This window comes from Gymnogyps californianus, chromosome 1, assembly GCF_018139145.2.
Source record: "Gymnogyps californianus isolate 813 chromosome 1, ASM1813914v2, whole genome shotgun sequence".
Taxonomy (NCBI): Eukaryota; Metazoa; Chordata; class Aves; order Accipitriformes; family Cathartidae; genus Gymnogyps; species Gymnogyps californianus.
The window spans coordinates 141,679,059-141,698,084 of NC_059471.1; positions in this window are offsets into that span (position 1 = coordinate 141,679,059).

Consider the following 19,026-nt stretch of genomic DNA (forward strand, 5'->3'; position numbering starts at 1 on the left):
TTTAGCAATTACCCTGCTGATCCAAGGCCCGAAGGGGTGGATTGTGCTAGTGCATACAATCATTTGTATTTCATGACCTGCTGTAAGAGCAAGCACTGTTTAAAAATCCTGTAATAAACTTCAAGAGAAGAAAATTCATTATTATAATACTAGGCTTACAAAGGGAAGATTATAGAATAATTGTTTTTTCTGAGTATCTCAAACCATTAAGTTACCCAATTCTGTGTTCATGTTCTACCAACATTTTACAGACAAGAGTACAAGCAAAGCAGCTAAATGCCATCTGAATTCTAGAACAGTGTCATCTAACGGAATTTCAGTAGTACCCAGCTGACTGATCCATCAAAACCAGGCATCAGGTACTGATGGACTTTTGGAGGTCTCATAATGGCATCTTCAAGCACCTGAAGACCTCCAGAAAATCTGAAGGACACTGACAGAGTGATTGGCACCAACTGATTAATATGATCACTTGCAATTGTCTTTACAGACCTGCTTAATGCAGTGCCACATCATGATGTCTAACTTAGCTGCAAACAGGCCCCCATATGTTTATTAGCACAGCACTGTGCAAGATCTGTCTATTTGCTACATAAAATGCCTGTATGAAGAAGGTGCTGTGTTGGTGTCAACCAGTCCTGACTCTTGTCTGCGTCTGTAGCAATACCATCACGCTTTCAGTTCTGCAGACTATTTTCCTCACCACTAGTTCAGGTATTTCTGTGGAGTGCTGCATTGCAGACCAGAGATGTGCCCTAAATGTTTCTCTGCTCAAGTTCTCTGGAAGTCTTAAATGCATCTGAACACATCCAGGCAGGGTTTAGCTCCCTGTAAAAGCTGCTGGTTTTCTCTAAAAGTTGTAAGAGGAACTGGTATTTGCATGTGACTCCTCTCCATCACCACAAATCCCAGAGTTTCCATTAGGCTTCTGCTGTAATGCTGGTGGAGACTGAGCGGCTCAGAAGGGAATTCACAATAATTACCTTGCCCAGCAGGGAGCTCCCCAGAGCTGGACTGTGAAAAAAAACCAGAGAACAGCATGTCTGAAATCCTCTAGGATTTAAATGCCTCACTCAGGGCTGCAGAAAACCTCTTTAGCTACTTGCATGCACCATCATATCCTAACAATGGGATTTAAAAACATCTCAAAAGAGTCCAAGAGGAGCTCATACTTTCCAAATACACCTAGGACAGGTTGTGTTGTGCAATTTTTTTATTTATAGGAAGCACACTGCCAGGAAGAGAGAGCAGGATTCAAGCTCTTTTTCAATCGGAGTGGGTTTGAAGCCATACTGAGCAATCACTAGATAGTTTTACCAGGGAGATTTTGAACAAGCCTCAGACAAAACACTATGATGAGAAACTCGTGATTCTGCCTCTAAGTGAGCACCACAAGCACTGGGACATACTTCCAGTTTTCCCACCTGTAACGTGGCTCTCTAGCCACCTCTGTCTTGTTGGGCCATGCATCTTCATCCATTCATTGTCTCACCATTTCAATGAGCAGAGCAGAGAGTGTCCTAATCCCAATCCTGCCTGTCATTTAGGCGCTTCCCTTCCTTTAGGGAAGAGGAAGGTGCGAGACTGAACCCATTTCAGTTCACAGGGAAGGAAGGAGCTGAAAAGGGAGATGAAACCACATCCCACGCTTCCTAGAAGAGTCCTATTTCATTAAAAAGGTGACTGTGACCCCCATCTTTTTCCATTCTCTTCTGAAGGAAAGGGCCAGCTCCACTGTATTTCATATTCTCTCCATGTGTGCTCTCACGCTGTTTACTCAGAGTTTAAGTGCAGGAGAGTACCATTTCTTAATCCATGTTTTTGGAAAAGAGACACTGAGGTGTTCAGAGAGGGACATTTCTGAACATGTGCAGAAATTTGACAGGGAGAGCCAATTAAATGTCAGGGGGGCAGGGGATTTTCAGAGCATCATCCCATCAGTAGGTTTTTCAGGGCTAATCTCAATTTTGCCAGTAGAGATCAACTCCATTTAAAAATACTTTTTATCCCTAAACTGTCACTAGAAGGCTGTTCCTGAACCTCGTTTCTGTGATAGTTAGGAGGAGTCTTATCTCTACCGTAAAATAATACATGGCCAGTTCATAACCATCTGCTCTTGTACTTTGTCCTTTTACATTAGTATCTCCTATATGTCACTGACAATGCTTGGAGTGATAAGCCTTATTCCCTGCCAGCTCTCATTCTGTGATACTTGGGGAGCTGAGCTCCTCTAGCTTTCTCTCATGAGAAAGGTGCTACAAATGCTCTCTGACCAGTACTGCCACCAGTCCTTCAGATGGGGTTTCACTAGAGCCTTACACACTCTTTGCTAGGGAAGCTGAATCACTGATTCTGATTACTTACACTTACATACTATGATCAGCTGATAAATCCAGGTCCTTCCCCATCTCAGCTTAGATCAATTTTTTTTTAAATGTATTGCAATTCCCCAGTACACAACACCAAGTTTGTTCCCAACACTGGACTCCCCTTCCTGCATATGCCTACTCTTTTTCAGTACCTGTTTTTATCTCCTTGGGCTGCTCCCTAACAGGTCATGCAATTTCTTCACTACGTCATCTCCAGCTTCACAAATAGCTTTTCATGCAGGGGGAAAAAAAAAAAAAAAAATCAGCTGAGGTACATATAGACAGGATGGATCCCATTTCCCTTCCCAAGAAAAGCAGCTGTCTCATGAAAAAGGTAGATTAGTTTGACACACTGAACCTTTGGCTAATCACTGGCTCTCATTTCCCTTTTATGTCCAGGCCTATAAAGATAATTGTCCTTCCTCCCAAAACCTGTTCTAATCCCTTCTTTTTCTTTCCTTTTTTTTCTTCACATTTTTCAGTTTATTCGTTTAATTCCAATTACAGGTTTAGCTGCCCTGCACATAGCTGTTTAAGATAAAGATCCTGGAGCTAGCTCTAAAATCTGGGACATCTGAGCAAGCTGATGCAACCTCGTCACAAGCACTACCAACTAACCCTACTGCAGTTGTACAATATGCAGTTTCAAGATTGTCCCATTTATCTCAAGTATCACTACATATACTATGCTGCAATCTGTGTCGCAGACATATCCTAAATCCTTTACTGAATCCAGTCCATAATCATTTCCCCATAACTCCACGAATATGAAGTAAGGCCTGAAAGGCCACGTGATGAAAATCAAATATAATTTGATGGGGGTACAATTTACCAGGAAACCTGCATGCAGCTTACAAACTTCTGTAAACAGACATCAACCCAACCCAATGTCTGGCACGTAAATTCAACAGGCATGCCATCTGTCCATCATTTAACCACCAAAAGCTTCTCCCTTAATCCTTTCCACTTAGCTACCATGTTAATCATGACATAGGCATGCTGTTTTCCTAAGATACGGATTAAATCAAATCTATCATAAAAGAAGAGAGAAACTGATAGTGCACTCGTAAAGTGCCTTTAACTCCTTAGAAGAAAGGGACGATTTAAGTACTACGCTAGCTGAAGGTATATAATTTATAGGAAAGGAACCACATAGGATAGAGCACCAGCAGGCGGTAACAAGAGCACTACTGGACAGGTGGGAAGTCATCAGGTCTGAGATCTTGGCCAGCCTTAAAAATCTGATGAGAATTTCTGTCATCAGAAAGAGAAGAATATGAGCTCCAAGAGATGATTGCTAAGCCCTGCTTGGAAACAGTGCATGTTTTCTATGATCTTTTTGACTTTCAGAGATTCATTAGTAATCATTGATCTCTCATGTTTCATAAAGCATTTTAGAAGAGATTGCTGTATCATGATAGCCATTTTCATGAGGGAGGTGGAAAGGGATACAGTAGTGAAGTTGGCCCAGTATCACTCAGCAAGGCCAGTTTCAAAGTTGGAGGAAAAGCCTGATTTTACTGAGTGCTAACCCAGATCAATGGCCTAGCACTTCTCCAGAAGGATGACAAAGTAGCTACTAGAGTTTCTGGAGCCCAGGAAAATTGCCTTAACTTGCTAGTACAGTCTGTCATATGTGTGTATGACATTATTCTGGCCTTAGCAAGTGATAATCTACCTAATCTAAAAGCATCAAGGCCTCATCTCTGCGTAACACCTTTCTGGGAATGCTCTACTGTGAAAATTTTCAGAAGAAACACAAAGCATTTGTTGGCACAGTTGAGGTGCCTTTGGTGAATAATGCAACCTTGTCTCATGATAGAAAGCCTTGTTCTCCTCTCCCTAAAAGGATCCAAAGAGTAAAACCAAGGGATTGCTTACACTCCCTTTGAGATCTCTTACATGGGATGCTGCAAGTTTACCCCTCTTGTTTGAATGCATGCAGGGGAGAAAGCATATGAGCTATGCTCTCTTTGTTATTCAGGTAACTCCTGTTTACGTTCCCCTGAAGATGCCAATTTGTCACAGAAATTATAATCAATAACAGAGATTAATTTTACTCCTTTTGTGTGATCATCCTGTATGATCATCCTACTTGGGCAGACCGTAAGGGAAATCCTACTGGATTGGTGGCCAGTACTGTTTAAAATGCAAGAGGAACCACAGGGCAGGAACGGAGAAGTGTTGAGTTACAGAGGGAAGTAAGCTGAGGACAAATACTAATCATAACCTGGACAAGAAATCCCATTACATTCCTTGTGCCAAGGCCCGACATGCATGCTGCGCCGCTCTCTTCACCGACTTCTGCTGCAGGGCTGTATGCTGGTGAGCAGGGACAGAGAAAGGATACTTAAATTTTCCTGGCCAGAATAAGTTTTCACAGTTTTTAATCTGTTTGCAGCACCAACTGAAATACCCTCACTACACTCTATACTAACCTTCACAGAGAAACTGCGCTTGGCACAAGCATTGTTCTTGTTCCATTATTGGCTTCCAGTTCTGTTTAAAACAGTGATATCAACCAGCAAAGACACAGGCACTTTGTGGGGATTTTTTTCTCTTTGCATGTCATATCATGGCCCATTAAACTTGCAAAGGTCTCAAGTTAACTACTCTCAGGTTTCTTTGGCCAGAGATGGAAAGTAGGTCATTTTAGTGAAAGCTACTGACCTGCTTTTCCCTTGGGCCTGATCTTCTAGTGCTTGAGTAAGATTTTGGGGTTTGGGTTAATAGTCTGGTGATTATGTTCCTAAGTGATTATGGTAGTGCATAGTAAAGCTGTAGAAATTTAAGAGTATGATCTCAAAAGTTGGTTTGTACACATCTAATACGGTAGATACTGACAGTTTGAGCAATTTTAGTGCAGCTTCCAAGCTTCACAGCATAATCCTAATGATTGCTTTGAACTAAGCTAAGAGGTCTGTTCTCTGAGTTCTAGTTGTGACTGTGGACTAACAAGCTCCGGTTTGGGCAAAGGGAAATCAGCTATGAAGATCTGTATAAAAGGAGCAATACAAAATCTAAAATCAGATAGATAAAGAAACCTCTGGAGTTTTCTGTAGGCTTCTGCCATAATCTTTTTTAAAGGAAAAAAAAATTAAGCATCCATTTCACATACCTTTCACTAGGATCCAACACTAAGTCATTCTGCAGGGGTAGACCCCTATTTTCTCTGTAATATGGCTAAAGCATGGGGGTAAGTAGGGCTAGCTTTTGAAAAATCTCTTTATAGGCCCTGTTTCAAGCTGTATGCTCTTAGAAAACCGGGAACTTCATTTTGGAAGCTATATCAGAAGTACCTTCTCTGGTTACTTTGGCTGGTATTGTGTAAATTATTTTGTAACTACTGCTGAATCTCAAAATATATGGGAGGTTCTCAGATCTAGGTGCATCCCATGTCCTAAAAATTGTCTGTTGAAATGCTAATTCTGCTGCCAACCCTCGCTTACTCCAAGTGATGTGGGAGGCAGAAACGTGGTAATCCAAATTTAGAAAAGATAATACAAAACATGTGTTAACTGACGAAACATATTGAGTGCATTTGCCTTTGACCAGCTTGTTTGTAAACAGGTCTCTCTCAAGAACTTAACGTGTTTTAAATGACAGCAGGTAGAGAAGAGCACGGTGCAAGGAGCACACACTATGCATCATGCAGTCGGCATCACTGTGCTGCTGGCAAGGGTCTAGTTAATCCACAGTGCATGTAATCCACTCGCCAATAATCAAGAGCTATCCACCTCATGCTAAGGAATTAAAACAGTGACTGAATTCTGCGACCAGAGTCTTGCTTTGTCAATTTATTTCTGAAAGCAGGAAAAATCCTCCAGCTCCTAGCATATTTTCATATTAGAGGGTGGCTGGAAACCAGCGTAACTGGTTCTGGTAGGAGAAGCAATAAATTTTCATATCTTGAATTCCTTGGTGTGATCTGTGGTTTTCATTCTCAAAGTTAAACAGATAAATCCTGAGAGTTACAATTTGCTTCTCAGGTCTGATATCACAACCATTGCCTTTACTCTTCATAATTTCGAAACTATTGCATAGAACAAATAGCCTAATGCTATTTCACATGAACATGGTTCTTTTTTTAATATATATTTTCACATTATTTTTGTTTCATAACTTTGTGGTCTGATATGTATGTGGCAACAGTTTATTGCAAAAGATCCCATACATCTTCATATATCCTACAAATGAGATACAGCAATGACCATGCCCGTTGCTAACTTGCAACCTTAGCTTTTTTTTATTAGTCACTTTTGAAGGATTTGTTATTCTTTAGCACAGAAAACTAAGAAAAAAAGAGTGTGGCTTACAAACTGTGGGGGAAATTCAGATAGCCACCAGAGTTAGATTTTTCAAATCTTGTTTTGCAGAGCACAAGTTCCTTTTTCTGTTTGTAATGGGGCTACTGTTTTCTCTCTTAAGCTGTGTCATTTCTACATTAACTATATTATTATTTTTAATTACAATTCTGAATATTACTAAATCTGGTAACTGCTGGGTGGCAAATAATGTTGCATCTTAAAGACCTAATATCTTGTCATAAAAAGGCCTAAATTAGCACCTTACAACAGCTGCTGCGACAGATTCTCAGCAAAGCCTCCGCCTTGGTCTTGACCTAAGAAAAGACTTTAAACCCTTTATTGCTCTAAAGACTAGATATTTGTCTTTCCAACTCTAAGCCCAATAATATTTAGGGAATTATTCTAGAGATAGATATGTACATAAGGAACAATTTCTCTGGCAGAATATTTCCCAAGAGTTATGATGCATTTTGAATCTTGTCTTGCAGCACAATGATCCATCAGCCAGGAAAAACACATGAAGATTATTTTATATTCACCTACTTACAGAGGTTCCCATTCTGCAGAGAAACCGTAGACGCAGAAACAGCTGGTCCTTCATTCAGCACCCCTGAGAGATGGAAACTCATGAGAACAGTGTGGAACTAACATTTCTAATAAAAAGAAATTATTGCTTGTGTAAATAGTAACCAGTAAGCTGCTTAGCATGCGTTAGCCCCTTCTTAACATTTGAAAATGTGGTAAGAAATTCTGGAGAGGAGATTATGGAGCTGAACATAGGTGAAGATGCTGTCAGCAGAGTGTGTGGATGGGATATAAACATATGCACTGCGCATAAATATAGGCCTTTTTTATAGTAGTCCTGGTTCCCTTGATTGTTTAAATACCAAGGATTTGAAATTCTTGGATTTTTTCCTTCCAGTTGGAGAAGTGAAGAAAATTACACCAAACAGTTGCACCTTGCAGATGGCTAAACCAAGCCACAGGCTGGATGACAGAACCACGTAATGCCAGCACAAAAGGAGCAGGGACTTCACAAGTGCCACAGAAGGTTGCCCAAAGGAGTTCACGCAGTTTATCTTGCAAAGCAAAAATTTCTAGTGAGCTTTTGGGAAACAATACCAACCTGAGCAGTCACTGCCAGCCCTCTGCCACCCTTGGCTTTGCTCATACAAGCATCCATGCACAGTGGACCGGCTGGAGGAACTACACTGCCAGGAAATGGTGTTTTTTTTCCTCTGGGGTGTTTCTCAACTTAAACCGTTCTGCTGCTGAACAGCTAACCACCTGTGGCCTCACCATGGACAAGCTTCCTTGCTGCTTATGTAAGCCAGGTGACCTGGGGAAAGGCATTCACTGGCACGTAACAGAGGGCAAGGGGAGCTGAGAGACCGGGGGTGGGAGGAGAGGCAGCCTAGGTGGGGGTGATGTACACTGTATGCTGGACAGTGTTTAGGGACCTTTCTCTTCAAGTCAGCTATATTGGAGACTTAATTGAGGGACTTAATGAAAGTTATCCCTGTGTTGTGAAGGTGTTGGACAACTGGCCGGTGCCTATTGTGGCAAGTCACACTAAATTAATTCTGTAGCCTCTAGGCTTCCTAAAAATGGGGAGGAAAGAAAGAAGAGACAATTTAGGGAGTCTGCCTTTTCCCAAAAGGTCTCTGAGGACCCTGCTTGTGGAGCTGGAAGTTTGGAGCAGCTATTCCAGAACATAGCTAGAGAAGAGTGGCTGAAACCATCAGAGCTGGCTACAGCTTCATCTACGGGCCAACCAGCTGTGTTACAGGAGTTGTAACTGACCTTCCTCAGCCTGGACCTCTGTTTTAACCACTGAATTATAGTGCAAGGAGGAGGACTTGGGGAAGGCTTTTCATCCTATAGCTCTGCTTTAAAAGGAATAGAGAGCCTTTTGTTTATAGAGGAAGGATGTTATTTAAGGTCAGTGAGGAAGGCATCTAAGCTATGCATCTCTCACTGGCTTAAAGTAAACATCCGTCCTCATCATCCTCCTGTCAGTTATTTTAGGCAGCTAACTGTGCAAGGCCCTGGCTGTTGTGAATTCCATTTTGAAGAATTCACCATTCTTCCCAAATGTTGCACAGGAAATTTAGGCACAGCCTTAACCCGAGGCTATAAATTCTATCCCAGGGAATCAAGTGTTTCAAGAGAGCTGATGAAATGGTGAATATAACAATACCTAATTCCTTTTGTTGGTCTAATTACCATTTCATTTTCATCTAGATGGCACTAGATACGATCTAATTGTTTAGTAGGCAAATAATCTATACAGCAGAAAACGAGAACCTGTTAAGCTCCCAACTTAACCAGGAATCCTGCAGAAGTTCACAATCAGCAAGAATATTACTGTAGACTTCCAGTGTCATCAGTTTAAATGCCATTATCCTTATCCATTGGTATTACGATTTAAAAATAAATGCCAGGTCCAGATCTTCAATTGCTGCAAATCATTGTATTCACATTTCAAATCTGCTGGTGAATTTGCATTTAGTTTTAGAAATCAGTAAACTGCTCTGCTTGAATAACACTTTTACTTTGAGTGGTCCCTCTTACTTCAGTGATGCTTTTCAGTGAGCAAAATAGTATAAAATTTGTACCAGAAAGACGAAGTGTTGTTCTATACCCATAAAATAGGACAGCAGTGATTAACTGAAAGGAGACATGCCATCTATGTGGTATGGCTGCCTGAACTTCAGTTGAGGAACAGGGATAACTAGAAGAGAGGCTGCATGTAGTTGTGGTATGGTTTGAGGTGAGGAGGGAGCTGTGATCCTGAGCAAACAAACTACACTGGGTGGTGAAAGACAGGATGGGGACTGCTGCCATTCTCTTCTCCCACTAAAATATATCCAGAGAAGGGGGCTCTAGCTCCATCTTTGATTGAAGAAAACAGCAACGAGGAGGAACAAAGGTAGGGGCAGACAGACAGTGAGAGCAGAAACTAAGCACATCCATGTAGTCACATTAGTTGTCTTCTACATGTACAATGCTGAGAAGTTGCCCAATGTCCCCAGTCAATGATGCGTATGCTGAGACCAACACAACTCCTTATCAATTTTGAAACAGTTGTATGAAAAGGAATTTCTCATAGTACACTCAAACTCACAGTCCAATCTTACAGCGATAAGTGAGGTCAGTGAAAGTCTTTCCTTTGACTAGAGACGCTGGAGTACATCCTTTAAGCATAGTCATAAGGCTTTGGAGAATTAAGGCCTGGGTTTCACACAACAACAGTGTAGGATGTGATGGTGAAGGAACAGTTAAACAACCATCTCTACAAAGTAAGCATTTGTCAGGACTTACCACTTCTCTCACTATTGTGCAACAATCTTATAAGCAACTCAGCAGAACAAATTAATGAGGGATTTGAGGACACATAAGATGACAACTGAAAGACAGATTCCCCACCCCCAGCCATTAATGTTTATAATTAAAATGTAACGAGGGTTACTTCTTCAGCTAGAGACAATATGCATAAGCAACGTTAGCATCACTGTCTGCATCATTCGAGAAACTTCTATTGGCCTCCATAGGAAGAGACTGAAGGTGTCATTTAGAACACTGTGGTCACCAAAGTTGTCTAAATTGCAGCCCATCCCAAGATTCGTCTGCTAAAATACAAGCATCTCATTTCCCTGTTATAATGGAATCATTCTGAAGCTAACTCATGTAGTTCATCCAGAAATTTGACGTTTTATGTAGAGTGAGTTCATTCTAGAGTTATTTTTATAGGTCAGTGCTGACTGCTACAGAATTTTTTGTTATTGTTTCTCAAGAAAAAATTGCATGCACATTCTCGTTGTACATTTGCTGTTTTTCTACTTCTGAGTCAATCAGTTCAAATTCATACTACAGGGCTCATTGACTAGTGTTAAATGAATAGACCATAGCAATACACATTTTATAATACAGATTTTACTTTGATAAGCATATATGTTCAGAATTTGTCATTAGAGAAATAAATTAATACAAAGTTTTGACTAAATTCTTGAAGACTGAAGCAGATTTCCCAAACAAGCACTGTCAGTTCATACACTGTGCTGATGCTCTGCTTTTGTTTCACTGCAGCATCTGATCTACATTTAAATATTTGCTACAGTTTGATATGAACCTTTCCCTAGCGTGTTTTTCCTCTTGACCTGATATTCATATCTGATAAATCCTATTCTTGTGTTAGCAAAAGAGAAGCTGAAAAATGAGAACAGAATCAATACATCCTCTTGTAGCTGTTTTGCATTCCATTTTTTATGATTTTACAGCTTGCTTCCTCTGAGAAAGTCTAGTATTTTCAACTATGATTGCATTCTGATTTAGAATTTAAACCCAGATTACTTTTCTTTTGCTATGAAGAAGAAAATAAATGGTTATTTGGAAATATTTCAGTGTGAAAATTCAAATATTTCCTTCGAATAAGTGTTTGGTAATGTTAAAACATTTGGTGATGTTAAAATATATGAACCAAGTTAATATTAATATGGAGCTAAAACCAAATGAGTTTAAATATTTTATCTTACTAGAAGTAAATTTATTATTAAAGTTAAATATAAGAGTTTAAGCAATTCTTTTGTTCTTTTATCATTGAAAATTGTTGAAACTGTCACATTCCTGTGATTTATTATTTCCATGAGATTGAGTTTTCTGAAGGAAGAAACTGTTCTATGTTGTTTTTCTGTAATTTAGTTGGAACTGATGTAAAAACTTTATTTTCATCTATTCATGCTTTGGCCAAACTTTAAATCACAAAAGTTTGAATAATCCTCCTCTTTGATCTTCACTTGTGCTTATAGGCAAGGCCAGTGACAATTAAACTGAGAGCCACATATAGGACATCACAGCCTTTATTCACCTTAAACCAACTGTCCTTTCCTCACTAATAATAGCCATTGACATCTATAGACACCCATTGTTTTCACAATAGAAATATGTGAATGTATTCCTAGGACATATGGGTGGCTGCTAATCACTTCTTGGTCCCTTTTTTGTAATAGTTACTTTGTCCATTTTCTCAGTCAGATTTGCTCAAACCCCTCATGTAGAGGCACACACTGCGCTCTGGGACCTTCCTCACTATTTTATCCTTATTTCTAAGATTTCTTATTCTGAAATAAGTAATTATGCAGCTTATGGGAGGTGTTTCTTTGGATCGGGAGCACTGACATCTTTCCCGACTCTGCTCTACTGCAAGACCAAGGACTCTTCACTTCCTGATACTTCCATATTTCATCCCTTTGCCCCTTGTCTGCTCCTGATTCTCTGTTCCTTCCTCCTCTGCTTCCATGTTTGTGTGCCCCCATCTTCCTTTCCTTCTCCTGCCACTTCTCTGATCCTAGGCTTAGCCAATTTAATTAGCTAAATTCAGAAAGACAAAAGTGAATAGTTTGCTGGGTTAGAAAGCTGAATTGGCTTAGCAAGGAGCAGCTAAGCAAGTACCAGAGGCAGTCTTTCCCTTCTTGGCAGGAGCCAGCTGGCTGGCTCTGTCTGTAGCATAACTTCACCCTAAGGTGGGGGTCAGTGCAGCAAGGCTGTGGGTGCTGAGGCACATTTCTAATCGTCTCATCTTGTGACTTGTGGGCAGTCCCTGCTTCCCTCCCTTGGGTGTGCGAGGGAGAAGGCACAGCACAGTGCCAGCCAAAGCTGGTCAGTGGGTCTGTCAGCTGCCTCTGGCATGGGAAGAGACTGACCTTCACCTCCTCTGCCCTCTGCCATTCCCCCAAAAAACATGCCATGGAAACCAGACTGCTGCTGTATCTGCCTTCAGTTCTTTCAGAAGTCTAGCCTTTTGCAGTTTCTGTCTCTGCTGTGACAAAAGAGAGACAAAAGGGTGGGCATTTCTTTGTCTGCCCCCCCCCCCCCCCCAAATCGGCTCTCTGTATACCCCATGCACAAATAGATGCCCCCTGATGTACTTCTGATGTCAGTATGTGTGCCTTCTGAGCCATGCTGCAGCGGACCACACTGTTTACATTTTTAACCATGTTAAGTTGTGTACAAAACAGTAATTGTCACCTTCTCACGCCTTAAGTTTTTGTTCATGTACTGGGAGGGCACAAAATCCCTTTCTCCCCTTCCCTAATGCATTGTAATGTACTAATCTAGGCCACTGTGTCACACCACCACACCATACTCACCGCTCCCCCCCTTCTTTCACAGCTGTCGAATGTTGGCTTGCTGTAGGGAATTTGGCTGTGGAATGATATGTCAGTTATGTTGTGAAACAACCAGACTCTGATCTTAATTCCCAGCTGGTACATTCAGAGAAACTCTTAACTTCAACTTTACCCACAGTGATAGATTGCAGCCTGACTTGTCATGTGGAATGAGTTATATTACTCCAAAAATAGGAGTAAATACAATGGTTGTCCTTTCCCTAACTAAACATTGACTTTGGTCAACCCAAGAAACAAGGTTTGTTTGCTTCAGTCAATTTCAAAAGCAAAGAATAAAGTTTAATCTCACTGGAGTCAAGTTCTGAATAAGAAAATTCCCTATTTCTATCCACCCCTCTTCCAGGGAGCGCTGTCGCTGTCTGCCAGCCTGCTGCCCACTGTTTTCCCACTCAGCCCTCCTCGGTGTGCACACACACCTAGGCAAAGCACAGTCCCAAACCCATTACATCTAGCTGAACTGTGCTCCTCGTTTCAGCAAAAGATGATGTTCAGAGTAAGACACTGCAGGCCTTGATAGCTAGCAGATCAACCCCTTCTCTGCCACCTCTAAAAGGGGATAACATGTATCTCACTGCACAAGAGGTGAGGCTAATACTGATTATTCCCAGGAAATACAGCAAGGTCACAGGAAGCTCAGACGGACTACACCACGTGCCAGGCAGAGGATTCACTCTCCTATAGCAAGTTCTTACTTTTTTTTTTCTCTGAACACAACAGGTTTTTTCCTACCACAGCAAAAGTGTTCCATCATTTCTGGATGCTCATGGAAGGGGAGAGAGAGTTCTAGACTATCTCAGAAGAAACACCACTGCTTTTTTTCCCCCACCCCAGGCATGCAGCAGTATAAGTGAAGATTAACTGGGAGACTAGGAGGAAGAAAGAGTACAGGTAGTTGGGATAAGCAATCTTATCTTTAGATGACCTCTTTTAATCTCATTTGTTGCCAAGATCAACATAAGCACAACTTCTGCATATTCAGAAAACAAAAAGGCAACGCACTTGGTAGCTTTAATCTTTATCTTGCATTAAATTTGCCAAGCAGAACTAGAAGCTTAGCATGATTTCATGGGGGGATTTCAAAGTTCAGCTAGATAATCCTGCCTTATGCACAGGAACTTTCAGTGTATTATCAGGGTAAGCTGCTTTTCTGGCATAATTTAAGGCACATATTTGGTATCTCTGTACTCAGAGAAGACTTCCATGTGACTTTGCCTACCTCCATTGTACCACAAAAAATAATACATATATCTACAGAACAACTAACAGCATAAGCACTGAAATACAATTTTAGGTCTTTTGCTGCATCATAGGTTTATAAACTGAGGTGTTACTCTGTCACAAACTATTAGCATTAATGAACTACATAGACGCATATATGCTTATATGCATATAGAGTCACTTTCTGACCTTGGTGTCTGCTTACATTTTTCAGCCTTTTTATGAGTACCAAGAGAATGCTGTTCTGTGTGGGGCCATGGAAATCCTGGCCCCAAAGAGCAGGGTGCAGTCTCTGGAAATACCAAGATTCAGTCATGATAAGCTGCCACAAAGCTGAATACAATTTGTCTCAGTCCATTGCCATTGGCTGTTACTGGGCTGTTCATTCAATTTTGGCAAATCTTAGACCACAACCTTTGCTATAGACAAGCATATAGGAGACCATACTGCAACCTACAGCAAGTATTTCCATATCCAAAGCTCTACAGGCATCCATTTAATGGCTGCATTTCACATCTAATAGTTACTGAGGTTGAGGTATGTTTAGTAACGTAATTAAGATTATAATAGGGAACAACTGAAGTAAAGGTTCCCCTTTCTGTTTGCTATCCAGACATGATGAGAGGTTATTTCTTAAAGAGATACTTGGCAGCTGTGTGCTCTAAAGTCAGAGAGTTTTAAGGCATACTGGTGCATGTAGGGAGCAAGGAAGCTGGCCTGGGGGCAGGTCTAGCTAGACAAAGGACAGGGTGCAAGTCAGAGAGAAAGATAAAAAGATCAGTCTTGGGAGCACTGTTTTGTAGACACTTGGCTCTGCCCTCTAGGCATAGGAAGCCTGTTGCAACAAAGCAGGGTGACTCCTTGTGACCCCAGGTAGTTGTACAAGCTGCAGCACCTGCTCAGGAGTCATCAGCTGCTCTTTTCAGAGACTCATTACAGTAACTGCTAGAAGAGAAGGTGACGCCAGCTGGGTTTACATTACCAGGACTACCATCTTCCTGGCATTAGGACTACTACCACTTCTGCTTCTGCCTGTCCTTGAATGCCCCTCTTCGCTGCCCTTTTCCTTTGCAGGCAGCAGACTCCTTGCTCTGTTGCCGTAACACCAGGCAGTACTCCAGCCTTCCTCCAGCACGTGCTGCAGCTCTGTCCCCATTAATCTGGCCTAAAGGCTTTTGAAAGTGGAAACATTGATAAACACAGGACTTTCTCCTGTTGTCAGGTGCAAGCAATCTATTCTCTTCATAGAAAATATCTATTAGCAATGGGTAAGCTGTGAAAGCCAGCCCTTGACATCAACACTCCAAGGGCTGTCTGCCTCCTGGAAAATTAAAAATCCAGAAAAAAAACTTTTCATGGATGCCTTCTTAAAGAGATGTTAAGAGGTTTATTGAGTCTACAGCTAAAAATATTTTCACGTAAGTCACTGCTGGGATCAGTTATAATTCTACAGTTCTTTCAAGGAGCATGTAGAGACAAACCACTCTTCCTGGATCAGCTTCTAAATTGGTGGGGTAGGGGTGTGGCTGGTTTGAAAGAGTCTTTACACAAGTCTGAAGTTACCTGTCACTTTGTGAAACACAATTTCATATAATCTACATTCAAATCCAAAGTCCAACAGAAGGAGCATGTGGGAATTTTTTTTTCCCCATAGTTTGATGGGAAGGTTCAGCTAGAAGCTCTTGGCTGTCCAGCTGTTAATCACTCACTGATGAATCCTAGAAGTACAAAAGGTCTGATGTCAGATGGAGGCCTATTGTACACAGCTTGCCCAGTACGTATCCCAAACTGCTCACAAGCACTTTATTCATCCTGAGTTATAGAGACCTCAGTCAGCTCTCAGCCCAAGACCTCAAAACGCCTTTCAAAATGCAACCAGCACTGATAAAACACATTCCTACAACTCCTAATCTTGCGAGTTGGCTGTGATGTCCCCTACCAAGGGGATGCATCCATTCCCTTCTTTGTTAACTGTTGCTAGCTTTAGTGAATCCAGAACTTCAATCCCAGTCTTCTGCTTAAACCAACACCGTTATTCCTTTTCCCTTCCTGAGAAATCAAACCAGATCAAAGCTGTCCTCAAAATTTACGAAGTCTCCTGACTGAAGCCATAACATACTGCTTCCTAGCTCTGAAGAAAGTGTGTATACTTCCAGTTCAGCTGCCTAAGAAACACCCACAGAAAATGTGGAAAAAAGAAAGTTGTCCCCACATCTCATTGTGATCTTCCAGTTGCAGCTAAGTGACTAATTCCTCAGATCCCCACATCACCTTTAAAAAGAGCAAGAGATAACTGAATGACTACTTAACCGTTTTCCAAATAAACCTAAGGAAATTTGTTCAGTATTGCCATGCTGGTCACTATGTACTACGAATTAAATATTAGATTTTAAAATCTTTTTATTTTCCTAGAAAGGAATGGACATGAGATCATTACCATTTCTGCCAAGATTTCTCTGTTCTCTTTCATGTACTGTGGCCCATCAGTAGTGCACAGACTCTAGGTCAAAGAAACAGTGCCCTGCAGGACCAATAGGGAATAGTTCTATGTTGTATTGTTCCTAATATATATATTTCTGGTTTTCTTGTAAAGAAAAATCTTATTCTGTATTTCATTCACTGATATTCTGCCAACCAGAAGCCTGACTCTCTAATAGAAAATTATTCTCAGTTAAGCATTTACTGTCAACACCCTCACACCTTTTATTTCCTCCTCCCAATAAAAACTCAGAACTTACAGAAGACTGCAGCTTATCCTCTCTCATCATGGTCTATTTTGCAAGGTGAATGAGCAGCCACAGAAGCAGTTAAAATAACACAACTGAGAAGCTGGCACAGAAGCAAATAAGCAAGAATGAACAGCTGAGGTTGGGAAAAAGAAGGAGATGGGGAAGTAACTGATCAAGAGAAAGTATGGTGGAACAGCAGTCTGAAACTGTTCTTTAATATGCTGAGCTTTTTGTGGGATCAGGGATATGTGCTGTCATTGCTTCACAACAGGAATGGTTAAGTTTAATGCACAGAAAATAGCTGCTTTAATTGATTTTGAGAGACAGTCCTAATTCTATTTAAAGATTTTATCTTTTGTTAAAAAACATTCCTGATGTCAAGCAAGCTTGATTAATTTGTAGTTTCCTGGAATGACAAAATAAGTTAGATCCTCAGAGCAACGCTGCGAAGCATGACAATGCAACCAAGCTTGTCAAATGTTCATTTCACAATTAGAAAAGAGTACAATATAGAGAAAGACTGTATAAAATGACCTTTAAATCTTGAAACAACTCTTAAAACAAAAATATCAGAAAAGACATTATAGAGCAGAGGAGAACATTGCATTGCAGTAATGTCATTTTCATCAGTTCTTTGAGGCATGTATCTCAAGCATATATGAATCTGCAAGTATAATCTACATAGTAGTAAAAACCAAATCCTTGCTGCAGCTCATAAGATTCAGTTAAAATCGCTGAATGTTGTTTGACTTATAGTCCATTTTCTGTATTTCAGTAGTTTGATTTCTCTATGTAACAGCAGATTCAAAGGACCACAGAATGTTACCTCTGTATTCATTATTATTAGCACAACATCATGTGTAGAAAATATAACTCCTATTTTTCTCATTCTAACTCTTTTGCCTTCCTTTACAGAGAAGGAACAAAAAGCAGATCCAAGACCTAACTGCTCACCCACTTCTTGCAAACCACGAGGAATCATATATACAAACAGACCTTTTTTGATTGAGGCTTTGCACTTAAAACTAAAATTTGTTATGATCTAATGGGCAATGTATCACTAGACATTTACAGGAGGAAAAACATAGTGCTCAAGTATAGCTGATATCAATTGTCATAGAGCAAAAAGTGAATGGTGTTATAGTATCTACAAGTAAATATGTAACAAGTCGTCCAGTAACTATTGTTTTGCTTAATCCTACAGCTTTTTCTTTGTAATGCCAACAGCAGTAACCTAGAAAGCAGGTCTAGCACAGATTAATGCAGTCCTATTGCCAACCCAGAGTTTACAGTCTCAGCAGCTGGAAGACACATACACAGGCAATGGGGGTTCTGGTTTCTCAATTCCAAAGCCAGACCTATTAAGCCAAATTTTCCTTTCTTATTTTTTTCCAGTTTCATTTGCATGTAACATCATGGAACATAATGCTGATATAAATCAAGTGAGAGAAAAGCCAGGTGCAAGAGAACTAGAAATAGATTTAGTTTGTTGTACAAGAAGGAACACTCCCTTGCAGGTCAGATTTTCAAAATCTGGCAGGCTGAATTTCTTGCTAAATTCTGACAGCCCCATTCGACATGTGCCTGGCTTTTGCAAATGCAACACCATAATTAAAGGATAGTTTAAACAAGAGTTACAAAGGTTAGGTCATGCAGTCCTAGAACTGGGGAGGAAAACAGTCTCCTTGTTACAGCTAAAGTGCCATTCTTTCTTCTGTTTATTTGCTTTCTCCTTGCATGTATTATTTACTTAGGCTATGAAGTGTCCTTTTTTAACCAAAATCCATTTAAATCCATATTTAAATCCAAGAATGCTTTGTCCTGTGACACAGCAGAGATGAAAAGCAATGCAGTTTATGCTTAATGTGTCCCTAGTGTTGAGGGATGACATCTGGTAGTCACAGCTGTAGCCCTCAATTGGAAACCACCCCCTTGAAAGAGAAAGAAGCATCTGAAGTTGCATCAGTCACTGCAGTTTCAGTCTGTGAATGCAAATTGCATTGTATGAAATTGCAGTGTAGGAAATTGTACACTTTTTTAAATTGCCTGGAGTTATACTGCTATTAAATGTATTCTCTAGCACCGGAAATATTGCCAGATGAAACGTGAGTAGGGGACACTTCCTTATTATTTTTTTACAATAAAAAAGCATTCATTTTGAAACACAGCAATTCTGACTCTGGTAATGACTATTGCAGTGCAAACCAAAAGCAAT